Source organism: Lissotriton helveticus, chromosome 8 (assembly GCF_964261635.1).
Source record: "Lissotriton helveticus chromosome 8, aLisHel1.1, whole genome shotgun sequence".
Taxonomy (NCBI): domain Eukaryota; kingdom Metazoa; phylum Chordata; class Amphibia; order Caudata; family Salamandridae; genus Lissotriton; species Lissotriton helveticus.
This window is the reverse complement of record NC_136069.1, coordinates 79,395,894-79,422,613: the sequence shown is the minus strand read 5'-3', so window position 1 is coordinate 79,422,613 and position 26,720 is coordinate 79,395,894. Positions and strand designations below refer to the sequence as shown.

The 26,720-nt window shown below is 46.6% G+C and overlaps 1 protein-coding gene across 3 annotated transcripts in view; it reads left to right on the top strand.

The window, feature by feature from the left end:
* Positions 1-26,720, top strand: part of GRAMD1C (GRAM domain containing 1C) — a 1,372,139-nt gene that overhangs the window by 183,678 nt on the left and 1,161,741 nt on the right. The window contains exon 1 of one of the 3 annotated variants that reach the window (XM_078656661.1): positions 4,667-4,788. The exons of the other annotated variants lie outside the window; for them this stretch is intronic. The gene's annotated coding sequence lies outside the window, so the exon portion shown is untranslated. Of the gene's footprint in view, positions 1-4,666; positions 4,789-26,720 lie in introns of those variants that run through there. 3 annotated transcript variants of the gene reach the window in all.

Here is a 26,720-nt window from a genome sequence, read left to right as displayed (position 1 = left end):
ACAGCGGGCAGACCAGGGCCATGGAAGTAGAAGGTACAAGGGCCGCGGGCCCGCCTGCGCTCGTTTGAATCTGGGGTTGGTTGCCTGGTTTTGTATTGTTTAGGGGCCGCTGGACATTGCATAGCTTTTCGCGGTGCCGTGATAATATTTCACTGGACATATTGTTTATTTATTTATTTTTGTTAGTGCTATTGGGGGACATGCTACTCCGGGACCGGACCCGACCGCACCGGTGCTATAACGCACCGCGGCACTCTGGCAGCTCAGTGCCTTGCTTTATTTACACATGGTAACAGTGTTTATATTTGCATCGCGCATTCACTTTACAATAGCTGCCGCCCCACACAGCACTCGTGGGGTGGAACGGCAGCTATTGCAAAGTGAATGTGCGATGCAAATATAAACACTGTTACCATGTGTAAATAAAACAAGCGGCTGCCTTGAAGTTCCTCACTCACACACTCGCCCAGGGCCTTTACCTGTTCCTGCACTTCTTCGAGAACATAGCGCTTAGAAGCGGCCAACACTTCTTCGTGAACCAAGGGCTTAGAAGTGGCTCATTTATTAAAATACATTACTCAAGTTCCTCACTAACACACTCACCAAGGGGCTTTGCCCACCGCTCCACTTCCTCGAGCAAGAAGCGCTTAGAAGCGGTTTGCTCCCCAGTATGGCGCTAAGCGCCCATCCTGACGGTGCCCGTTCTGCAGCTGTAACATGCCCGTTATTTATTGCTGGGGATGCAGGATTGAGTAAATGGCTTTTCAGTCATTTACGACACAATGATGTCAAGGTCTGGCATACGTCATAGAGGCACACCCTGACCTCACTGGTACTCGCTAGTATTTTAGAACTGAGGACGGGCTCCTCTAATGAATGACGTCACGCTATGATCTATTTCTCTAACAGACATCATCAATTAATGGGACAGGCCGGACGTCTTCTAAACAATGACTGGGTTAAAAGAACGATGTTTTTTCACTAGACTGTCCCACCAAATGATGCATTTAGCGAATGACGTCAGGGCAGGCATGTGTTAACATTAAGTAGACGTCAACAAAGAATAAACACTTAGTGAAAAACATATTCATTGGTCTTTGGTGACTCCGGATTAGGTTAAGAAACTGTTTTTCATTCTTGCCACTAAAGACACCGTTTAATGAAGGCACGTAGTGAATGACGTCACAGCTAGGCTTAAAACATAGCCAGACTCCACCGAGAAATGCGCTTTTCTTTCCCAATCTGTTGTTATTATTATATGTTTGCTTTAGTTCGCCAGCAGCAACGCAGATGTTAAATATTCACTGTCTGTACCCAATGTCACTGTATCACTGGAGTGTGCATGTGTGCACCCCTGGCAGTCAGTTGACCTCTATGAAGGGGGCTCCCCCCACCCCTCCCCCTTCTCACCTCCTAGCTCACATCTGCTTTTCTTTAAATGCAAAGGGAAAGTTTTGAGGAGAAAAAAGTGAGAAGAGATTTGTAGCGGGAGACTTTCAGCCCCCCCTTTAAAAACAAGCATATGCAAAGCAATAGGTCTCAAATTTATGCGAGTTTAAGCTATTTGCATTGTATATGACACTGCCTTTTATTTATGTTTTAAAAACAAAAATAAAATACATTGCTATTTGCAATGTAAATAACTCAAACTTGTGTAAATGCGAGATCTATTGCATTGCAAATGCTTGTTTTTGTTTTGATATTACTCTTATGTTCCCCAATTCTTCTCTTTATTTTCCTGCACGTCATTCCATAGATTATCAAAAGATTAGGAATAGATTAGCCAATACATTAGGCAGTACCTCAGGACTTGAGAAGTTCATGGCTATACAGTCTCCCTTTAATTTTTTCTGGTGGTCCCCAAGCCAGGATACCCTTCTTGCCATAATAATTTCCCCTGCTAGCTGCTGTTTGCCCCAGGCAGATAACCTCATATTTTTGGTCAACCAGTACAGGGCTTTATCAAAGAGATTGTTGTTTCCACCTGACCAGGGGCCAAGGGGGGGGGGGCGTTTGCCAGGACTAGGACTAAAGGAGAAGCTTCCGCAACAAATTGAATTGCTAAAAGATTAATTGGATTGGTGGCTTCGATAGAAGACCCTTTCTCCGGATTTATTGGTCCACTAATATTTTTGGTTGCAGTCTTCACAAGTCCTAGGTCACTCGGATTTGGCTCCTCTATGATAGGTAAGCCATATGCTAGGGGAGATTGGTGTACCTGCCCCTGTATAGGGATAGGGTGACCGTTTGGCACCCTTTTTTTATACTAATCCTATTGTAGGGGTATTTGGTGTTGATGATGACCCACTGTTTTGTTCAAGAGCGTTCATCCTAGCTTCCACTAAGGACAATCTAGACTTAATTGGAGCCAGAGCTTGATCTAATTTTCCTTTAAGGATCGTCCAGACATTATTGGATAGCTCCTCTAATGATGGGTGACTAGCCGGGGGAGGATGTTTGAATCATTTTGGCTTTATTTTTGGCAGCCTAGCCACCTTCTGTTTTGCCTTCCAAGGTGCTAACAACCCACAAGCCCTTGTACAACTTCTCGCTATAGGTGCAGGAGAGGGGGAAGACAAATGTGAATCGTCCTCCATGTGGCCTTGGGGGGTGGCGGTTTAGGACTGGACATGACCACTCTTTGTCGTGGAAGTGGCATCGTCAAGATCTAACAAGTCACGGGGAAGACCAGGGGATTGGAGCGGTGTAGAAGGAATATCATGTATCATAACAGTGGTGCGAGCAGGGTCCAATGACAGCCGTATTTCAGTTCTTTCGATTTCCTCGTTTATCAGGCTGGACACTTTAACCAAATATGAGTCGATAGTCGCTCCACCCCCTCCTCCTGGTTTACTCAGATCAGTTCTCCTTTTCCCCATAGTAGTACAGCAGGGTGATTACAGTACCTTTACTTAAATGCAGATGTTGGAGGGGGGACCCAGCCCGGACTTGGCCCGGCGCCGCCCACGCGCGTCCCACGGGGTGGGACGCGTTCCGCTGTTTATTAGGGCCTCGAGGCGCAGCCAGTGCCATCCCAGGTGCGCCGCTCGACTCTGAGGCACCTAGGTGATGGAGTTCCTCACTGCGAGGGGGGAGAGCTGCGCTGTCCCTGCCGTTGCCCTCACGGCGCTCTTGTGGTAGGTTGGCGGGCTGTACTGCCGCTGTGCACTGCCGTTGCCCTCATGGCGTATGTGCCTCCAAGAGATATGGCCCCCAGTGAGCGCTCGCCGCTCCGCTGTTTATTAGCGCCTCCGGGTGCAGCCAGTGCCGTCCCAGGTGCGCCGCTCGACTCTGGGGCACCTGGGAGATGGAGTTCCTCACTGCGAGGGGGAGAGCTGCGCTGTCCCTGCCGCTGCCCTCACGGCGCTGTTGTGGTAGGTTGGCGGTCTCTACTGCCGCTGTGCACTGCCGTTGCCCTCACGGCGTGTGCGCCTCCAAGAGATATGGCCCCCAGTGAGCGCTCGCCGCTCCGCTGTTTATTAGCGCCTCCGGGCGCAGCCAGTGCCGTCCCAGGTGCGCCGCTCGACTCTGGGGCACCTGGGAGATGGAGTTCCTCACTGCGAAGGGAAGAGCTGGGCTGTCCCTGCCGTTGCCCTCATGGCGCTCTTGTGGTAGCTTGGTGGTCTCTACTGCCGCTGTGCACTGCCATTGCCCTCACGGTATGTGTGTCATGAACAGCCATAAATCCTCCTGCGCCGCTCCCCAGCTCCACGATGTAGTGACGAACTGCAGTATGGGGAGCGGCGTCATAATGCCCCCACAATTTTCCCGCCATGAACGGGCGGTTGCTGCTATTGGGGAGAGTCGAACCTCACCTGGGCCCCCCATTGGCCTGGCGACTATATGACACCTTCCTGGTGCAAGTTTTGCCGCGATGGAAGTGCCCCTTCTGCTTCGGGGTGCTTACCGGCAGCTAGAACCGGATCCTTCCGGGGCTCTGGCTTCCGTTATGGCGCTGGCCCTCGAGGCCTCCTTCGGGGGTGGCCTCTGCAAGAATGGGTCCAGTGTGCGTTACACATCTGCCAGCGTTTCCCTCTGGGCCCATTCCCAGCGCAGTTTCTCGAAGACCGTGTACCTCTGCCAGGGAGGCCTACGCCAGCTTCCTAGGTCGCAGCACGGGTGCGAGCGAGGCTTCTCTGTGTGGGAGCTGCGGTCTTCGGCTGTGCTTTGTTAAACATTTGTTGAGCGTTTTCCCAGGGCTCGTCCACACCGGTTGCGCGGTGCCTTGGAGGACGCACCACAATGATTACAATCCCACTGTGGGTTCGAGGTGTATGCTGTGCACCAGTGGTGTAAATCGCTTCCTGCTCGCCGTGTGCGTCCCCACTTGCATCAGACTTGCTCGCAGCCTCTAATTAGCCAGCCTGGGAATCAGTCCTCAAAGCCCGGCTGCTCCCAAATAGCTGCAACGCAGAGGCCGGCTCGCTGGGTGACATTGCAGACGACGCCCCCACGCACTGAGGTCACGTTTGTTTGTGGAAAAACAAGCTTCCGATTTTTTGTTTGTTTGGTGTGGGAGTCTAAATTTGGTTCCCGATTGTCGAGTCACTTCTCGTGCTGGAAGGAAGAGGAGCGTCTCTGCCCCTCCTTCTCCTCCCCTCCTTACCCAAAACAAATGGAATGCTCCAGGTGAGCTGCTCCTCTCCCAATAGGAAGGCTTCTGATCCTCCCTCCTCCCTGCCAGGTAGGCAGTCTGATGCGCTGGTGTCGAGCGCCTGGTGATGTGGATGAAGGCTCGGCTGCTGGCAGCCAGGACGCTGTTGTACCCTCCTGGCCGCACAGACCCAGGTGAGAAGGCCGAACGAATGCGCCACTTGTCATATAAAAAAAAACCTGTTCGAGTCCGACCCTGTGTGAACTGTGCCTTTAGTTTCTCGTGTACGTATGAGCGGGACTGGTCTCCAAAGCTACGTTCTACACCGTCTTTGCACTTTTTGTTGACCCGATACTGATAGACGATCCTAGCCGACAGCTCAAACCGTCTCTTTAATTTGTGTTTAGAAAGGACCTCTCACATTCGTGCTGTCGTGGGCCACTAGAATGTTAACTTGCTGTGAAGGGAGGGTAGATTGGTACAAAACGAAATAGTCTGAATATCTCTTTTCCTCGTGTGCTCTGGTCCTCGTTATTGAGTTAATGCTTGGCACACTTTTCTGTGAACGTAGACGTCCTCTTTCTGCTATACTAAAGTTTAGAAGTCCTCCTGCTGCCTGTACGGAACATCATGTCCTAATATGGATTTTTTTTGTTTACCGGGAGTGCTGACTCACATACTCCAACACAAAACATTTAATGTGTCTGAGGCAGATTGTAGGAGTAAGTGATTCACGAGGAGTTTAAGTTCATATGTAAAGTGCATTGGCCGTTTGGCAAAGCAGGATCACGTGTACCAGCACACAGCAGTCTAGTAAGAGGTACCAGGCATAAATGCAGCTAACGATAGCCTTTAGAAATCACCCCCCTTAGACGTAGGCGTGTGTTACAGATGATCTGCCCTATTTGTTGTGTGTCTTTCTCCGAATAAACCAATTCAGTTCAGCGTGAGCCACAATGTCTTTGACACCATCTCCTGCATCATGCTCGTGGCCAGGAAGCAGTCGTTTCTTATTTGGGGGGGATCTCGCAGAAGAAAACAATGAACATGTGTTATCTTTTGTCTATTGCAAGAGAGTGAGAGACCATACGCAATGAGCAGTCAGCATGGCCGTCCACCAAATGCATCTGATCAGTAGGACTGTACCTGTGCTCAGCAACAAAACTTTATTTAATTGTGATGTCTGTATCGCCACTATTGTTCTGTGTTAGGGTATACAGTTTTTGTATAGCGCCTCACCCCGGTCTCTTGACAATTTAGGTTCTTTTGGACAGACTAATATAAGAGGTGTGGGTGGGTCTGGGTGGCACAGGGAGATGTAACATTCTTCTGGCCCTTGTAAACGTGGGTAGAGTGGGTTGTAGAGTGAGAGTTTTCCCTTCAATGTTGTTTCCTAAGTGCGAGAGAACAATTTTATGGATTTTCCTGCATGGTGCTGCGCTCTTATTCTGGATTACTTGATTACTGAGCTAATTATACTTGGCAGGGACATGAGCTGTTCTTTTCCGGCCCTGTTTCTGTTCTCTTCACCAGTTATCCTATATCCTGGTCTCTGAATTCGATCCCATTGGCTCTTGGTGTGAGACTGTCACGTACCCGTATCCCCCTTTCCCTTATTTTCCCTGTTCCGCTAGTCAGTTGTCTCTGGAGTTTCTTTCCCTGAGGGCCTCTGTTACCCGCTTACTGTTCCTCAAGAGTGCTCATTCCTAAGTACGTTAAGATATGTAATCTAAGTTCAACATGGGATGGAATATGTGTGGCAGTGTACACCTGAAGACCTGGTCCGTTGTGCATGTTTTTAGATATGATCCTTTCTTCCTAGAAGCTAACTACACACATTGCTGTTTCCCATCCAGTAATCCTAGCATGATGGTTGGTACTGGGCTCTGCCACAGCTTTTAGCGATGAAGTGTACTTGCCTTTGTCTTCCACCAGAAATACTGTCTTTTGAAAAATCCCAGTGCGCATACAAGGGATCACTTTTGGTGGGCAAATTTTGCAGAGTAAGTGATGTGTTTTTTTGTTAGTCATGTGCTTATAATGTTTATAGCTGTGTTTATAACTTTCAACTTTCCTCTTAAACATAACGTGTATTTTAATGCGCACACTCAACCCTTGGGTCATGTTGGAGCTGAGTAGCAGGTATTTGTTACCCAACTCATGGTACTTATTTTGCCGACTTTGGAAAGATGAAACGCTGAGTGGACATTCCGGGTTCTGAAACTGTGCCCATGTTATGTAATGAATATTTGTAGATTGCACGCCTCAACCAGGAGGCTATCCAGGTGCTAGATAGAAGGGGTCTGCGATGCAGAGTCTGAAGTCTAGGAAAAGAGTCATGTTAAATGACTGAGGAGGCTGCTCTGATGTGAAGGAGGTGGTAATTCCAGACCTTAGACACAAAGTCACAAAAGGCATGACCACCTGCACTGCAGTTGCCGGGGATGTGAGTGAGCAGGAATCTGGCCAAGGGTAGGTTTCTCTTTGGTGTGTGGAAATGTATGCAGGTGTTAAGGTAAGATAATACCTAGATTATTCAAAGCTTTGTACATGTGAGTGAGAAGCTTGATGAGTGCATGTTTGTGAGCGGAGAGCCAGTGGGGCTCATTGATGTGTGAGGTGGGAGCCTGAATGTGAGTCTAGCTGCTGCATTTTGTATGACCTGAAGTTTTCTTGTCAGTTGGGTGGTTATGCCGACATAGTGCTGTAGTTCAGTATGCTGGTGATAAGGTCCTGGGTGATGGTTCTACTTTTGTTGATTGGGGACCAGTTGAAGATTTGTTTGAAGATCTTTAGGGCATAGCAAAAGGAGGAGGTTACCACATTGTCTTGGCTGGTCATCAAGAATTGGTTGCCCACCATTATACCCAGGTACTTGGCTTGAAAGGCTATGTGTTGATCCGAGATCAGCTGGCGGTCAGGTAGAGTTCCAAAGGTAAATGTCGTTACCAAATAGTACCTCGTCTGTTTTGAGTTTTAGACAGTTGGTCTTCATCCAACTGGTGTGTTTGGTCATGCATGAGGTAAAGTTGATCTGGGGGTTTGTTGTTTTGTCGGAGAGGAAAAGGACGTCTGCATAAAAGATGGTGTTGATTCCGTAGGATTGGATGATGTGGGCGAGCCTTGGCATCTAGGCATTGAATAGCATGGGTCTGAGAGATGATCCTCCGGGTTCTCTGCAGATGAGGTTGGCGACAGCTGAGGTGCAGGGGACCAGGCAGACCGGCTTGGACCTCTGGTGAGGAAGGGCAAGATCCAGCAGAGTGTGTGTGTTATCGCATGCTGGCTTTGTGGAAGCTTTGAATGAGGATGGGGTTGGAGATGGTGTCAAAGGTGGCAGATGGATCGAGTAGGATGAGAGCTGGAGTATCGCCTCTGTCCATGATCAGTCAGATGTCGTCTATGGTGGCAATGAGGGTGGTTTTGGTGCTGTGGTTGGGCCTGAATCCGAATTGAGTGGAATTGAGGAGGAGGTTGTTATTTAGGGGTCAGACACTTGTTTGTTGATTTTTTTTTTTTCCTCCAGGGCCATCCTACTGTAGGGCAGGTTAGAGATTGGTCAGTAGTTAGCCAGTGTCTTAGGCTCTGTTGAGGTATTCTACAGAAGGGGGAGATTAGTTATTTGTTTCCAAGCATCCAGGAAGGTAGCTGTGCTGATGGAGTTGTTTTGTTTTGGGGTCATGGGTGTGCAGATGATGTTCGGTCCATTGCGGTAGATGAAGTGTTGGCAGGAATCCGAAGGAGCTCCTGGGTGAATGGATCATATTGTCACTGCAGTTTCTGCTATGTTATGATGGGCCAGGAGGTCATGACGGTGTCCTGGGGTGGGAGGGGGTTCGTCTTATTGGGCAGGAGGGTTGCAATGGTGGGTGGATCTGGCTTGGGATCAACATTTTTGTAGATGTTGCTGAAATTGTGCCTGAAATAGTTGGGAAGCTGGGTGCCGAGGTTCCAGGATGGAGTGATGTTTGTGGAACTGGTGTCCAGTGAAATGAAATCCTTTACTATGGTGAACATTTCTCTAATGTAGTTTCTGCCGTGTTCGATGCATTTGGCAGTGCTGAGCGCTTGAGAACCATGATGTCAAACACAGGTTTCTAGAGAGGATGCAGTAGTTCACTGAGGCACCAGACCCTGGAGACTCTCCCAACAGCCTACCTGCTTTGCAACTAAAGCAAAAAGAACATAAAGGCAAGGACACTGCTGTCGCCAAAATGAGTCCTAGAGCAACGCAGCACTGCCCCAATGAGGTTGGTGACAAGGCGGGCAAACCTTTGGCCTGGTTGGACTAGAGGGAACAGGCAGGCCGCTGGATGTCAGAAGTACAGACAGGCCTTGGAATAATAGTTAATGCCCTTGCCACTTATCACACTCAGATATACTCCCCGGCGGCTACTGTCACGGCGGAAGAATTCAGGGAGCTCCTCGCTGACATCTTCCTTCCAAGCCTTGAGCAGTCTGACAGGGCTCTTTTAGAAGAAGAGTTAACTGAAGGCTAGATAATACAAACAATTTGTGATCTCTATACGGGCAAAGCCATTGGCCCAAAATGAGTGACAATCGAGCTCAATAAATGAATGGCCTCCAGACTAATCCCTTACTTGCTTCTGTGCCGAATTAAAACTCTTAACATGTGACGTCTCCATGGTGTGCTGAGTCAGTCTCACGATATCCGGGAGCGAGCCCTAGTAGTCTCTCTTGATTCCAGAATGGCGTTTGACATAGTGGAGTGGCCCTATATGTTCGAGGTCTTGTCCAGACTGGATTTCGGCCTGCGTTTCATCAATTGGGTGAGACTGCTTTACACGGGCCTACTGGCTCAGGTGAGGGTCAATGGAGGGCTGTCTCTGTTTTTTTAGCCTTCATCGTGGCACCCGTCCGTGTTGCCCTCTCTCGCCACTGATTTTTGCCCTGATATTACCGCCTTTGGTAGCCAGGATCAGACAGGATCCACTGGACCGCGGTCTATACTGGAATGATAACTAGAAAGACCAAATATCATTGTATGTGGGCGACATCCTGTTATATGTTACAGATTTTGTCAATACACTCAGTAGGCTCATTCAGATCATTACCAGATTTGGCGCTACTCAGGTTACACTATAAATTGGAAAAATCCCTAATGCATCTCCTGCGAGGCCAAGAGCCATGACTGTCCCCAGGACTGAGAAGCGACAATAGTTACGGAAGGTTTTCGATACCTGGGCATATATACCAGCATGGATCCCGTGCTATTTTACACCAAAAACCTCTCACTGCCACTGGATAGAATGAGGCAAGATGGTAAGCACTGCCCTATTTAAAATTATGTCCTTTTTCATGTTTTCTATACGTTCTACTGAACACTCTGACCATGGTGTATGATTCCTATTTTAAAGCCATCAAAAAGGATCTTATAACGCTGCTCAGGGATGGGGGCCCAGGCAGGATTGCATTACACAAACTCACAAGGGGCTGGAATTATGGGGGGATAGCCCTGCCTGACATCCAGAAGTATTATTGGGTGGCACGACTTACCACCACCATCAGCAGTTGTCTAGCTCCCCCAGACAAACCTACATTTTGTATGGATAGGTTCAATATGCAACAGTCGGGTTACCTTAGCGCTATCTATAGCATTCCTAGTTATACTTTCCTCTTTGGCCCCACAGCAACTGTGGTTACTCTCATGCATACAGTTCTGAAGGCCCTGGGATGGCGGGATACAATCACACAAGCTACTTCCCTTTGGGATACTGTGAAATTGTATGAATACAAATTAAGCAACCCAAGAATGATATTTACTTACTTTACAGTGTTGGTCATACAAAAAAATCTAACAGGCTGACCTCAAAAACCACCAGGTATCCTGCTTCATCATAGGACAACCCTTGCTGTCCAAAAACCTGGTTTGATGTAGAGGGCCTACACCTGGAGACAGGGAGGCACTACTAAGTTAGAATGGGCCTGCGTAAACAGTGAATTTTGAAAAACAATGTGGCTTCCTAAATTGCATTTATTCATAGGACAACCCACTTGGTATTAAAAGGTGAAAATGTGGGGATAAGTGGAACTATTACCCTATCACCACTTTTACCGTCGTCGACATGTTTCTGCCTTATGGCTCTACTGAGTCTGCGGCATTCTTCAGAACGAGCAAACGGGCTCCTGGTGAGGAAATGTTGCACTAAGAATTGCCTTGTTGTTAGGGTGACCTGTGTCTACCTCTAACCTAAAAATGGTTCATAGATACCTGTAAATACATAAATGATTTATTAAGGTGCCGTAATTGAAAAAGGGAGTAAATGGGTAACGTTTATATGATACGTAAGCATGCAGCATTGCAGGCTAATGTGATATTGTGACACTGCACATGTGAGGAAATCGTAAAAGCTTTTCTCTACTGATTTGTGAGACCAGCTCACAACCTTACCCCAACGCAGAGTCTTCAATGCCCCATGGAAGAAGGATTTTAGCGACCCCTGTTGTCACACTCTAGGGATAGGAATTTTTAAGGGAAGTACAAGTTAGGCCATCATACACTTACTCGCATTCAGAAATATCCAGGGAGAAACTCCCTTCACTCATTCATTTGCTTACTGCCTCAAGGTGCATCCCTCGCCGTACACTTACGTGCGTCTACTCCTTCCTCCCGACGATGTCGCGTAGGTGCATCCCTCACTGTATTTCAAGTTAAAAGACTTTATTTGGATATGACCATATCCATAAAGCACAACACATTCAACAAATTAAAAAACATGTTCATATTCACAATAAAACAATTTCAGTGACGTGGTCAGAAATACGTAAATAAAAACTACGTACAGACATCATTCATGGGTTGCACATCGCTTTGCGGGCCCATAAAGCAATTCTCAGAAAGGTGCCAACTCTGAGCACTAACCCATCATTTTCCAATTTAAGTATACTTCTAAGCGCATCTACTAAATGGATGGGCGACGTTTGGAAAAAAAATGGTATTAAAAGCCATTGAGCATACTTTGTATAAAATGTGCTAAAGAATACACATTTTAAAATTATTTGTCCACTCTATCCATCGCATGGGCAAGGTAAGTGTCAAGGAATGCATTGTACCCAAGGGGAAAACAGAGCAAGAATTTCACAGTGCCAGCCCTGAAGCGGAAGAGAAATCCCCTCTTCCAGTGCAATATGGGCAGGGTTACATAACTGTGCAGGCAATGTGTGGTGTGCTCTACGGGCATAACATTTGCAACAGTTTATTTCATGGATTCCCTCTCCAGTCTTTCTGTGTTAAAAAGTGTATATAGTGCCGTCCTAAGAACTTTTTTATGTACAGTCTCTGATGTATTAGGGCTTGAAAAGAGCTCACCATAAGTGACATTCTGATTCACCCCGGCAAGCCATGAAATATCCGTCCCTTTCTTGCAACTAATGCAGTCCCCTATTATCTCTCTAGTGAGGGATGCTGCTGGATTTTTCCATATGGCTAGCTAGAATAAAGCAGGGCGTGCCCTTATGAAGTCCTCAATGTAGCTTATTTCAATTCGTTGTGGCAAACACACTGAGAGGTGGAAATTGGTGCACCCAATAGTTTCTGACAACATCGTTTTTCCTCTCGTTGGATGCTATGGCTTTTAACGATGCCCCAAACCTCTGCGCCATAAGTAGCTGTGGGTATGCACTGGGATTTAAAAATCTTTAAAATTGCTTAAATAACCCCTGTTCTTTTTAGGTGAGAGAGGCTGAGGATAGAATTGGCGGTCTTTGAGAACTTGTTCTTACGAAACACCAGGTGTTCAGACCAGGTGCCGTTCGCAGCAAAGACCAACCCAAGATATGGAAAAGTATTAGTGCATTTAAATTTTTAGTCACCCACAGATATGGAATTTAATGAGTGTTTCTTTGGCCCACAATACATTATAAAAGATTTTTTTAAATTAGTGCATAAGTCTAAGCTGGCCAGAAAATCAACAAATTCCTGTACTTAAGTGCGTAGTGTGTTAGGTGTGCGGGCCATTAAAACAGCATCGTCGACATATAATGGCACGGGAAGTATTTTGTCATTTACGCTGGGTACATCGTTGGTGAGTGTAATCAGTGATTTGCGCAAGTTATTAATATAAATGATAAAAAGAAGATGGGCTAACACACACCCTTGCTTAATCCCTCTGCCTACTTTAAGATCATTGGACACCTCACCACCACCACCACCGATCTTGACCTGGGCCTTCAAGTCTGTGTGTAGATGTGCCTAGAAATGCACCAATGCCTCATCCAAGCCATATGCTAATAGAATAAACCATAAACGAGACCTATTCACAAAATCGAAGGCAGAGGTCCGATCCATAAAAGCCAGATATATTGGCGATCGCTGTGCAATGGTATATTTTCCAATGATTCATTTGAGACTTAGGCATTGTTCATTTGTGCCTACATTGCTCCTAAAACCCAGTTGACACTGCTCTAAAATACGATTATCCTTGGCCCAATTAAACATTTTATTATATAAAACTCTGCCTAAAATTTTCAGGGTGTCGTCTATCAAGGAAATCGGTTTGTGGCAGCTGGGTTGTGAGTGATCACCCTTTAAAAAAATTGGAACAATAATGCTTGTTGACCACAAACTTGGTAATGGGGCATTATCCAGTATTAGGGGTATCTTTCATAGATTCACATGCCTGAATCATTCCCCGTCGTCTGGGTGGGAGTCCCCAGTACTTAAAAAGAGTAATGTCATATAGACATATACATAGTAATAGGCCAGAGGCCTATCATTAGTAACATATCCATGTCCTTTTGTAAAAAAGGACCAAACTTTGGCCAAGAGCCAATCAGCTATCACCACCCTCTAGAACCTTCCTGGAAGGAGCCCTAGTCCCTCAGATTTTCTACCGCACGTCGTGCTAAGAGAGTCTCCACTGAGCTCTGCTCAGCTTTCCTGTATTTCACGATTTTTTCCACAAATTTTCTCTCATTTACTCTCTGTGAGGGGTTTTCAGTTCACCATGGCTGATACTCCAAAAAAGGGGCTTTTTAGACCTTGTGCCTCTTGTGGCAAAAAGAGGCTTCATGTAGATGACAGGCATGAGGACTGCCTTTATTGTCTCTACCCAGACCACTCCGCTAAGGATTGTAAAGTCTGCCGCACTTTTTCTGCTAAAACTCTCAAAGACAGAGAGGGATGCCTGTTGATATGGCTTCAGAGACTGAAAGATAAGGACCAAGCAGTCTCTTCAGGTGAGAGTGAGTGTTCCATCAAGAGTGCACATTCCTCTCCTGAAAGGCCTAGATTGACATCCCCAGGACCATCTTTGGAGCCACCTCAAAAGAAGACGCCCAAGTCTTCAGAGGTTCATTCAAAGGCCGTGGCTGTGAAGGTTTCTCTTCAGGATTCTACTCCTACCTTCAAGAGATATTTCATGACGTCTTCAGCTCTGCCTGTGACAACGTCGACAGCAACTATCTCTACGTCGGTGGCGTCATCCTTGTCATCCACGTCGACATCCACTACATCCTCGTCGTCGACGGGTAGGTCTGTTTCTTCTATCATTATGATCAAGAAATCGTCGACGACGCCACCGTCGACGAGCTCTTCCACGTCGACGAAGTCAAAATCGTCGTCGACGAAAGATCCATAGTCGTCGACGAAGTCATCATCATCGTCGTCGACGAAAACGACGACGACAAAGGTGACATCGACAACTATATCGTCGACGAGACCATCAACGTCGACACCGTCGACCAAGCCGTCGACGAAGAAATCGCCGTCGACGACGCAACCATCGAAGACTATGGCATCTGGATTGATTGTCGACGTTCCTCCGTCAACGACCACCCCGTCGATGAGCACGGCGACGATAGTCTACTACCTTGAAGTATACATACACGCACTTTAAGGTTACTAAGCGTACTCTGATGCCGGAATTGACCTCTCCGAGCAGAGTCCAGGCACTACCACCTGCTCATCTACTGGACACTGAAGACTCTGATGAGGACTCTATGTTCCAAACAGCAACCAGCGCATCACAACTGCACGTAAAATATCATGAAAGTTCAGATTGTGAAGACCAAGAACAGGACGAAGTGGAATGCCAGGAGGAATACCAGCCTCCTCCTCCTCCACGACCTAAGTAAGTAAATTTTTATTGTATATAGGTAATTAAAACCTTTACAATATTGTTCATATAAAAAAAGCAACTTGTACTTTAAAATTAAAGTGTACAAACTAGAGGTACATTAAAATAGAGAAACTTTCTAAAATGTCTGTGTACATAGTGATTTTGCAGTTGTACTTGCACTTCGCACAGTCGGATTCGGACCTTTGCCATCCTTTACCTCAGTGTTCATGATTAGCTGAAGTGCCTTTTGGCAAAACCTAGCGGCCCTACAAGCTGTCTGCAGTTTGTAGCTGTTCAGGGCCAGCATGACGGCCGGGCGGCATGATCTAATTTGAGAAAGACGAAAAACATGAAGTAGGTAATAACGTCTCAAATTTGTTAAAGATGGGCAAATACACAATATGTGCATCAAGGATTCTTCCATTTCCCCACATAGTCTACAGAAGGGTGTCGGCCATGTTTGCTTCCATGCAGGTGTGTGATTTTTTAATATGGTGGTTCCCAGCCGTAATTTTAAAAGTATTTTTTGAGCAGCTGGGGATATATGGTTGACTAAATATGGTTGTGGCTCCGGCTTCCAATATGTGGCCAACACAGTCCATCCATGTTTTTATTTGCTGTGGCAGCTTTATCTGCTGTCCATGATATTTGCTTTGCTGCTGCGTTAGTCTCTTTTTTAAACGCCACAAATGATTGATTTGTGTTCCATGCCTTTTCCATATTAAGGCTCGAGACGGCGTTCTCCCATACCATTTTCCATGAGTTTTTTGTCTTTTTCTGGTTATTTATCTCAGTCCAACAATGGCCCATAAGGGTGTCCTCTTCAGCAGCTCTTAGTTTCCAGCATGTTTTTAATATGGCTGCTTGTCTGATTTGGTGCTGGTTTAGTAGACCGAATTCCAAGCGGATCTGGGATTGAGATACGAACCTCGGAATATGAAAGATGTATTTGAACAACTCTGATTGTTGTGTGTTCAAAAAGTTAGCATCTTTTCCCTTGTACAACTCTGATCCATACGTGAGAGATGGGAGAAATTTTGCAGATATTATCTTCAACAAATGCGAATTGGATGGACAGTTAATTTTTCTTTTTAACAAGTTTAGGGTGAAGCGTAGTTTGATAGCCTGTGCCTTTCTGTAAGACTGATGATCTTTCAGCGACCACCTAGCATCGACTACAACTCCCAAGTATTTGTACGTGGAGGTCTGCTCTAATGTGTTGCCTGCAATTTGCCATTTAAAGGATTTCCTCCCTGGCCGAGCGGCAAAACAGACAATCTTCGTTTTTTAATAATTATTTTGGAGCCCTTGTGCACAGATGTAATCGTTGAGCTTTGTGATGGAACGTTGAAGGCCCAATGGGGTCTGACTGCAGAGTACGATGTCATCTGCGTACTGTATGCTCCTGATTTTGTGGTTGGCTAGCTTTGGTGGATCACTTTCTGTTTCCGGAATGCACTTGTCCAGGTCCGCTGTGAAAATATTAAAGAGCGTTGGTGCCAATACACAGCCCTGTTTGAGGCCAACATGGGTGAAGATTTTGCCTGTCGACCTATGGTGTGTCTTCCCGCATCCATAGTGACAGATCTGCAGTTCTTGATTGCGGATTACGAACAAAGGTTTCTCTCCACTCCTTCCACCTTGACCTCGGCCTCCACCTCTAGTGCTTCTGCCAGATCCTGCTCCTTTGCGTTCTCCACCATCCTCGGATGATGAAGAAGAGAAACAGCAAGAGGAAGGAGAACTCTAGGACTCACATGATGAATGGGATGACTGTCATTCCATGTCCAGCATTCCCTGTACCAACGCAAGCGGACTCGCCCCTGGAAGACATTGAAGGATTCCATAATATCTTGGAAAGGGCGGCTTTGCGTTTTAAAATTCAAATGACCACAGAACAACAGGACTGCTTCCTTTACGATTTTAAGGAACCATTCAAAAAGGCTGTACGGTCCATTCCTATCATTGACTACATTTGGGACCAGGGGGTTAAAATCATGCAAAACCCTTCATCTTTGCCCCCAGTTCTGCCCAGACTGGACAAAAAATATAGGACTCCAGACACGGCTCCAGCTTGCCTTACTGGCCATCTCAAGCCGGACTCGGTCATTACTCAGGCCGCGCAGCGCAAATCTAAAAATCCATCTGCTGCGCTGACTGCGCCACCAGATAAAAAAGGACGAAAACTCGACAACATGTAATCCCTGAGTGCCCTCGGGATTGGGTGTGAACCTATCTCTCAAACCGTGGCGCACATGCGCCGGAAGAAGGCAGACGTAATCCAAAGGTTAAGGTATGAGGGTTTTTTATGAGCAATACATGAACTTCTATGATGGTAAGTTACACGCTAGAAGTACAACAAGGGTTAACTCCACCCTAGGTGCTCATTACTTCCTTAGACCGTCCTCCGCATGAGTGCCCGTCCAGACACACTCCAACGGAGGGCACCGTGCTAGGTAATGGCCGACCATGCCACTCTACCGTCCTGCAACACACCGTCCCCCGCAAGAATGCCGGTCCCGGCACTCCCCAACGTGGGGTACAGTAATTCTGGTTAAGACTCACCAGAGATTCGAGGACCCAAAGATAGCTAGTCCGAGAAGCCCTTGTATTGCCGGTGAATATTGTTCTCTACACTGGGTGAGCAGTTACTTCACTGGCTCCCCAGTGTTGAAGTCTAGCTGTGGAGCAGTTAACAAGTTCTGACCGCTCTCGTGCGAATTACGGTCGTAGCCGAGCACCTTCTTGGTGCCGTGATAGTTCTCCCGCAGCACTGGGAGGCTTCGTTAAACAAATTAGTTCGCCGTGCGCGTGGGTGCGCAGAACTCCTGTGAAAGCGGCCGTAGGGTAGGAGCTTCGTACATCCCCTGGGAAGTTCGAGAATGCAAGCGCAGGAGAACGTAGTCTCTTACCTTGCGGAGAATGCTCAGCGTAGCGGCAGCAATAAACGACAGGGTCCGCGGGCGCTGCCAAAACTTAAATACTGCCTGTTGAAGTGCGCATGAGCCGCGCATTGCCTCACGGGAATCGTAGTTCCTTCCGGGGTTGCGAACCCGGAAATGTAGTCCGAGGCATTCACGATGTTGTCCTTTTTCCCGTCGTTGTTTCCTTCGCCCCCGGGACATGTATGACACAACATCGGAAAGTGGTTTTCTTCCATGTCAGCACTAACAGTGTGTGCTTCAAACTCTATGGCACTGTTGGGACGCTACAACCGTCAAATGTGGGCTGATATCGCCCCATATTTGGGATCACTGTTGGAGGAAGAAGCAAAAAAGATTCTCTTAGTAGGCGAACGTTCAGCCTCTGAGATGATTGATTGTGCGATGGATATCGCATCCACGGGGTTCCGCCAGCTAGCGGGAGCTGCGGTCCTGAGGTGACAAGGTTGGCTCTTAGAAACGTCTTTCCGACCTGAAGTGCAGACTAAAGTGCTAGAAATGACGTATGATGGCCAACTTCTGTTTGGACAACACATTGATGAAATGCTTCAAGGTATCAAAAAAGATACTGATACAGCAAAGGCACTGGGTACCCTCCAGTATAAACATCCTCCCTTTCGGGGCTCCAGAGGGAGAGGTCAATCAACAAGAGGTGACTTTCAATGGTACAGATCCTCGTACAGCTCAAATCAGCAGTACAAACCCCAGTATCAACAGAGACAACAGTCGTCCTACAATAAGTCTTCCTTTCGTGGTCGAGGAGGAAACAGCCAGAAGACAATGACTTCTCTCTGCCACAGGTCTCCGCCTTGCAAAGTTGGAGGAAGAATTTCATCCTTCCTACAAAATTGGAGACCGATTACAACGGATCGGTGGGTCCTCCAACTTGTTCAATTCGGACACTCTCTGGAGTTCGTGGGAACTCCGCCTCAAAATCCTCCACGCCCAATGATACACAAGAATCTACACCTGCTGCAATTGGAGCTCTCACTAATGCTCCAGAAAGCAGCGATAGAAAGAGTCCCCCGTGGTCAGAAGGGCAAGGGGTTCTACTCCCGATTCTTCTTAATTCGAAAGAAGGAGAAAAAATGGAGACCTATATTGGACTTAAAAGATCTCAACAAATACCTCAAAAAACAGTCATTCCGTATGGTGTCCATCCAGGAGGTACAGCAACTCCTCAATGCGAACGACTTCATGGTGTCTTTGGACCTTCAAGACGCTTACTTTCATATACCGATCCACAAGCAATACCTCAGGTTCTCTGTGGCTGGCAAACACTACCAGTTTCAGGTATTGCCCTTCGGCCTGAAGTCGGCACCATGCATTTTTACAAAATGCCTGTCTCCAGTAGCACCGTACCTCCGGCAACAACATCACCAAGTCTTCCTGTACTTGGACGACTGGCTCGTCAAGGCACCTTCTTTCGCAGGCGTGACCAAGTCCTCCAACGCCTGTCTTCAACTTTTCAACGACATGGGCCTTACTCTCAATCAAGAGAAATACGTCCTTCAGCCTTCCCGGTGTCTCACTTTCCTAGGCGCTGTCCTAGATACAGCTCTGAAGAAGGCATTCCCTTCGCAGGAACGTCAATCCAAGCTGACGTGTTTGGCCGCCCGGATACAAGCGAAAAAGACCATCACTGTACGCCTGTACAAATCCCTGCTAGGGATGATGTCCTCGAACATCCTGTTAGTTCACACTGCCGCCTTCATATGCGTCCCCTTCAAGAGGCGCTATCCACTCAATGGATCCAATGTACAGGATCATTCGACGATGTAATCCAAGTGACTCCTCCCATGGTCCAAGCTCTACACTGGTGGATTCGCCCACAGAATCTTATGCAGGGTCTACCTTACCTACTTCCAGTTTCGCCACATGTGATGACCACAGATGCATCCTTAGAAGGATGGGATGCGTTCCTTCAGGAACTCCAGATCAACGGACAGTGGTCCCCTGCAGAGAGACAACTGCACATAAACCTTCTTGAGTTAAGAGCAGTTTACCTGGCGCTTCGAGCTTACCTGCCACGGATCAAAGATTCCCCAGTGCTTGTGAAAACAGACAACACCACCACAATGCACTATATAAACAACCAACCTGGACTCGCTCTCTGACGTTGTCTCAAGAATCTCAAAAGATTTGGAACTGGCTACTTCTAAACAACATTTCTCTTCGGGCAGAATACGTCCCAGGAACGGACAATGTCCTGGCAGACTCACTGAGCAGACCACGCTCTGTATGCCACGAGTGGGAGCTAGACCAACAACTTCTCAACTCCATATTCTCCCGATGGGGCAGGCCTCACCTGGACCTGTTCGCGACCAAACACAACGCAAAATGCCAAAATTACGCAAGCTGGCATCCCCAGAAGGGATCTCCAGGGAATGCATTTCCGATCGCATGGTGCAACGTCTTTGCATACGCATTTCCTCCATTTCCCCTGATTTCCCAGGGTCCTCCAGAAACTGAAGGTGGAGCATTGCACCCTGATCTTGCGCCAACACTGGTTTACAGAGCTTCATCTCCTATCGCTGGAACCGCCGATCCCATTCAAACCGTGCCCAACTCTCCTCACGATGAACCACGGGCAAGTCAAGCATCCGGATCCAGCATCTCTCAAATTATCGGCTTGGCTCCTGAGTTCAGAGAATTCCAAAACTTATACATTCCTCAGGAATGCAGAGTGGTCTTAGCCTGGGCTCGGGCCGACAGTACCAACAAGACGTATTCCCTGAAATGGAAAAGGTTCTGTATATGGTGTAAAGCAAACAACATACACCCTTTTTCTTCGTCACCTGCACACATTCTGCCTTACCTTCTTCATTTGGCAAACTCAGGGCTGGCCCATGCTTCAATAAAAGTTCACCTGGCGGCCATATCTCGTTTCAGACGTTCCTCGTCTGGTGCTTCCCTCTGGTCCAGCAGACTTGTTAAACAATTTCTGAAAGGCCAATCTGGATGTTCCCTCCGGTGAGGACTTTATCACCTACCTGGCAGCTAAACATTGTGCTTGCTCAATTGATGAAACATCCCTTCGAGCCAATACACAGAGCTGACATCAAATACCTTTCCTGGCCTGGAAAACCGCTCTCCTACTAGCGCTTACATCGGCAAGGCGAGTAAGTGAACTCCAAGCCTTCTCCATTCAAGACCCCTTCCTACAGTTCAAACAGGACAGAGTGATTCTAAGGACTAACCCTAAGTTCATTCCTAAGGTCCCATCTAACTTCCACCTTAACAAACCTATAGTCTTGCGGACTTTCTTCCCAAATCCACTTTCCGCAGCAGAGCGGTCTCTCCACTCTCTAGACCTCAAACGTTGTCTGAAGTTCTACATCCACAGAACGGAACAATTTAGGAAATCCAACCAACTATTTGTTGCCTTTAGCAGGCTTAGAAAAGGTCTTCCATTGACTAAGCAGAGCATTTCACGTTGGATCTCTGCAGCTATTGCTTTCTGCCATCAACAAGCAGGACATCCTCTGCATTCCAAGGTTCGGGCTCATTCCACTAGAGCGATCTCAACCTCAATGGCGCTCTTTGCGGGAGTACCCGTCATTGACATATGCAGAGCGGCGACATGGAAGACGCCGCATTCGTTCACCAGGCACTACTGCTTGGATACTGAACTTATGAAAGATGCAGCAGTAGGACAAGCTGTGCTCCGTCATCTATTTCACTAGAGGTGAGCCTTCTCTCTTTCATCCCACCTTCCTACTGCCTACTTGCACATTTCTCTTTTATGTTATTTTGGTACTTTTTATATTTCACAATTGATATGTTATTATCGAGTGATTTTACATGTTGTACCATTCGAAATGTGCTGGTGATTGCTTGCTACTCTGATTCAAGCATGTGAATCTATGAAAGATACCCCTAATACTGGATAAGAAATGCATTACTTACCTGTAACTTCAGTTATCCAGTATTGGTATCTTTCATAGATTCACATGCAACCCACCCCCCTCCCCTGGAAGGGCTCACCTTGGTTCTCTCAGTAGGTACTACTTAGCACTGTGCTTACGAAAATCTGAGGGACTAGGGCTCCTTCCAGGAAGGTTCTAGAGGGTGGTGATAGCTGATTGGCTCTGGGCCAAAGTTTGGTCCTTTTTTACAAAAGGACATGGATATGTTACTAATGAGAGACCTCTGGCCTATTACTATGTATATGTCTATATGACATTACTCTTTTTATGTACCGGGGACTCCCACCCCGACGACGTGGAATGATTCAGGCATGTGAATCTATGAAAGATACCAATACTGGATAACTGCAGTTACAGGTAAGTAACGCATTTCTTAGTTAGGTTATTAAAAACGTTTAACAGAAGTGGGGCCCAGAAATCAGGTTTGCTTTTAATGAGGTAGATGGGTAGCCCATCCGGGACTGGAAATTTGTTACCCACACTCTGGTGATGGTCTGCTCGACCTCAGATAACAATATTGGGATCCTGGTCGGTACCTATGCTTAAAGGGATCCAATTCTTGTTGGGGTCTAGATAAATTGCGGAAAAATGATTTTCCCAGGTTTTCACTGGTTATGTTGCAGCTTAATTGGGTTAATAACTGCCATGTGCTCTCAAGTCTTTAACAGCAGCCCAAAATATATTCCCATTTTTTTGGCTAGCAGCATTGACAAGTGCATCCAGCGATCATTTAATATTTCTTCCTTCCTTTTAGCAGTCACTATCTTATACTTCTGTCTTAATAATTTGACAAGTGGGTTACACCTCAGGCTGGTCAACAGGGCCTTACGTAACTGTCTGTTAGCCTCTGAGCATTCATGGTTAAACCTTCTAGGTCCACAATAGTGATAGGCTTCGATAGTAAGGATTTAATGGTCTCGCAATAAAAGCACTAATTGCCTCAGGGTGGGGTTCCGTGCTAACAGGCAAGAATTGATAAGGTTCAAGTTATCCCTAGCCATCATACAGAACAGTTCAGTGTTGTTCACGCCTGCCAGACCAGTCTTAAGTCGTCCGTAACAGATATTCAATTCCTGGCGCCACATTCTATATTAGGTGTTGACCTGGGGGATAGTCTCAGCACTGTTTTGAACGGATTGTGGTCCCCATGGGTTGGGCCAATGACTTTAGCTATCAATTAATAGTCCTCTAGGGCAGAGGACATAAAAACATAATCGTAGAAGCACAACCCCTCCCTCCGAATGTCTGCTCAGGGGGGTTGTCATCTTTTGTTACAGCGGCAATTTTCATAACATTGGTTAAATTATGGTTATTCAGGTGTTCTGCTAATTCCTTGCCCCTATGACAGTTTTGTTCTCTACTGCATGGCCATATACTGGTCCTGGTGTAGGGTAATTTAGCATTAAAATCACCTCTCAAGCAGATTCCTGCTATTTTAGAAAAAGTCATTAGACTGCTTTACAGTGGCAATTAAATTGAAATACATTTATAAAATTCCCATTTGGTATCAACTGAAAGTCATTGTTATAAAAATTAAGTAGAGAATAACACCCCTTTTGTACAATAAAGCTTGAAAACTGTCACTTTTAGTGCTTAGGGCCTTGGCGCTACCACCTGCAGTGATATTTACCCAAATCGATAAGCCCCCCCCCCCCCCCGAGGGTCGACCGAATTTGGGGCTTGGTGCTACGATGTTGTAGAATTTAAACCCCTCAATATAAAGTTCTTGATTAGCCCAAGTCTCTTGGAACATGAGAATGTCCTGCTCTCCTACCAGTTTTAGTCAATCCGGTTGATGCAACTTGGACTGAAGGCCGACCACATTCCAGCTCAAGATGCTCAAATCTGACTGGCCAAAACTTTAATTGGAGCATGTGGGTCAGTGATCTCAATTACATGTGGAGCAAGTACAAACCCATAGGCAAGATCAGGAGATGCCAGAGGTGACAGTAGTCAGTCCAGGGTAAAAAAGCCTATTGTGCGTGCTAGTTAGGGAAAATTCATTTATGGAGGGACTGAGACTCGGTTTATAAAAGTAGCCCAGCGGTAGTGAGCAGATATTAGTGCAATTAGTTTTTGTAAGCTCGCGTGCTCTCATTAGGGCTCTCACCATGGATGGTCTGGAAAATTGATCACAATGCAACCTCCTAGATTCTTCAGCAGAGACACGCCAACCCACCCAACTCTACGTGACAAAAGATTTCATTCATATCTGATGTGTGGAACCTCCTGTTCTTTGATAACCAGTCCACACATTTATTACGTAGGTGGTCCCAGGACTCATTCGGGTCCCTATGAAGGGTCGGTACACCTGCCAACACCAATACATAGGGGCCTGCGGCCAGAGGTAGGCTCAAAACATCTAGGTTTTTCCTCGGGGGATTTCTACTTGAAGTGACTAATGCATTGCTACTTAATTTGCCATGCATTAGCTCTGATTGTGCACCATCTGGTCTGTTGATGCGGTCTAGAATAGGATTGTGGGGCACAATGGTAACCAGTTCATCTGTGGGTGAACCATTCCTATTTAAAGCGAGTGCTGGTGCTAAATTCGCCTTAGATTGAAAACGTTCTCTAACTTGTCTACATGCGATGCACGTACTACCAGTCGGAAGGCTAATGAGGGAAGAGGTGGCTGTGGCAGTAGCAGTTACCATAGGGAGTTGCTTATCATTGGGAGAAGTACTGGGGATATCAACGGACCCTTCCCCCTGGCACAGCAGCAATTTGTAAATTTCCCATCAGTTGGCTAAACTGTCCCATAATTGTGTCCAAGTTGTCCAAACGTTCAAGAAGTTGGGTACATTTTGTTTCTAACAATTCAGTGACACGGTCTCAGTAACAATGTTAACAAAGACATCCCAAGAGCTCCCGTAGTCCAATGCCACCTCAGTCTGTGTGTAGATGGAGCGGCTAGATTTCCCATTTGGCGCTGCCTTGGGGGTACCAGTTATTGAAGATGACTGCACCCAAGCAGACCAACAAGGTCGGGAGGGACCAGTTTCTGGCGGTTGTTTCTTTTTAGTGCAAATGGGCTTCCCGCTCTTCCTCTTTCGTTTAACAGCTGGAATTCCCGTGGATGTTGGAGTGTCTGTATTTGGCTGTGCCTCAACTATGACACACCCATTATGCTCCCACTGGTAGGTAGGATTGTGTCGGTGCCAATCCTGTGGGGTGTGGTGAGTGTGATTCAGTAACCGGACCCAGTTAATTTGCATAGGCAGTTGGTGCCCCTCTGAGATCGGAAGTATTCAATCAGCCCCCGCTGTCCGGGGACAAGCGGCGCTCCTTCAGTTCAATCTCACCTGATACAATATTAACCACCCTTTCACGCATGCTACTGGTGACGGGGCGGGCTGATGGTACCCCTGTGCACTTTCCCATTGTGTAAGTTTCCATAATCTGCTCTTTAACAGTTATATTTACTTGGGTGTCCCAGGAGATTGTTAGCCGACAAACAGACACTCGCCTTGTGTTTCTTGCTTGATGCCACTTGAAAGAGAGGTGGCCCTGACCCTTCCTGGCGCAGACGGGCCCTCCTTTTGGCCGGGTACGCCTGCACGCATCTCGCGTGCGCTGCGGGATCTTGGCGCAAGGGCACTTGGGGGCTGAAGTCCCCAGACCTGGCAGCAAATGCGGCGGTGAAAGTTGCAGTATAGGCTCCCCTCTACCTGAATTTAATTTTGCGGGAGAGCAAGATGCACAGCACCTGTGGCTGATTTATGAGCGCTGGTACACCTGTTGGTTTTCTGGTGTCTGATGCGACGCCTGCCTCGGGTGCACGTAGTGATGTTGTGCCCCTAGCCGTCGCTGTTGCCACATTGGTGCATTGGAACAGGAAGCATTTTTATGTATCTAAAAATTCCAAGTAGCACTAGCAAAATATTTTTTACTTTTGTCGGTATGTTTGAAAGGCTGTTAGGCCAGTATGTTTCAGTTGTGACATGGTGGTCTTTGTCAAGTCACAATCAGATTCTCACAGGCTGTTTAGAAAGGTGCCATGATGTACTGATGAGCGGATATTATATATTGCACAGGATAAATGTACATGGCCATTATGTTCCAGTGTGACATGGTGGTCTTTGTCAAGTCAAGTGTATTTTGTTTGCCTTGTGGCGTCTTAACTGGAGTCACAGTCTAGCTGTTTGCCACAACGTGTCAGTTCATATACTTGGAGTTATAAGCTTCATCAAAGGATCTCATCATTCAGTCCTTTCTTCCATGACCTTAGACAGTATACTCATCGCTGTTCTTGGGTCGAGTTTTTTCTGAATGTCTGAGTAGTTTGTATTGACTTTTTTCCAGGATCACCCATGTCAAATCCACATCCAGATGACTTTGTTCTAGGTAGTGGCATTTAAATTGTTTGTTATTCTGTTTGGATCGGATTGTAGTTCTGTGTTCATTGACACGTGTCTTTATTTTGCGTGTGGTCATTCCTGCATGAAAAAGACCACATGGGCATGCGATTAGGTAAACAAAATTTTCACTGTTGCAGTTCGTCAAATTTTTGATAATCCTTGGTCTCCCTGTTTTTATATGAACCTCTTTTGTTACTCTTGGTAATTGACATGATACACAGTTGCCAAACGGGTAGTGGCCCACTGGTCGGTGGTTGTCCCAAAGCACCGTTTGTGGGATGGTACGTGGTGACGGTGTCATAGTGTGAACCAATTTGTTGCATAGGCTGGTGTTTCTTTTGAAGGCGAAGAGTGGTTGGGACCATTGCGTGTTTCCACGTTCAAGATTTTCCAGTTCCTCTTTTAAAAATTGTTTTTTAATTGTTTTTATTTATTGCAAGAGGAGAAATAAACACAATATTGAAATCACATTAGTTATACATATATATATGGTTATCTATACAGTTTAAGTCTTTATATTTAAAGAAAGGGAAGAAGAAGAGACAGGAGATTGCAAAGTAAATATTAACAAGATTCTAAAACATAGCAAAAAGAAAAGCTAAAGGAAAGATTAGCATACCGGTCCCACAATAAAAGCCCTCTGTTTAGTCCATAAATGTTCCCCATATTTTTTCCCTTCTTTTCAATGCTTTTGGGCCTCTTAGTTTTGCCAATGAGAGCTCCATAGTATGTATTTCATGCATTAGATACCACCATTCTATAACATTTGGGGGTTCTGTTGATATCCAGGTACGCGCACTGGCCAACCTGGCACA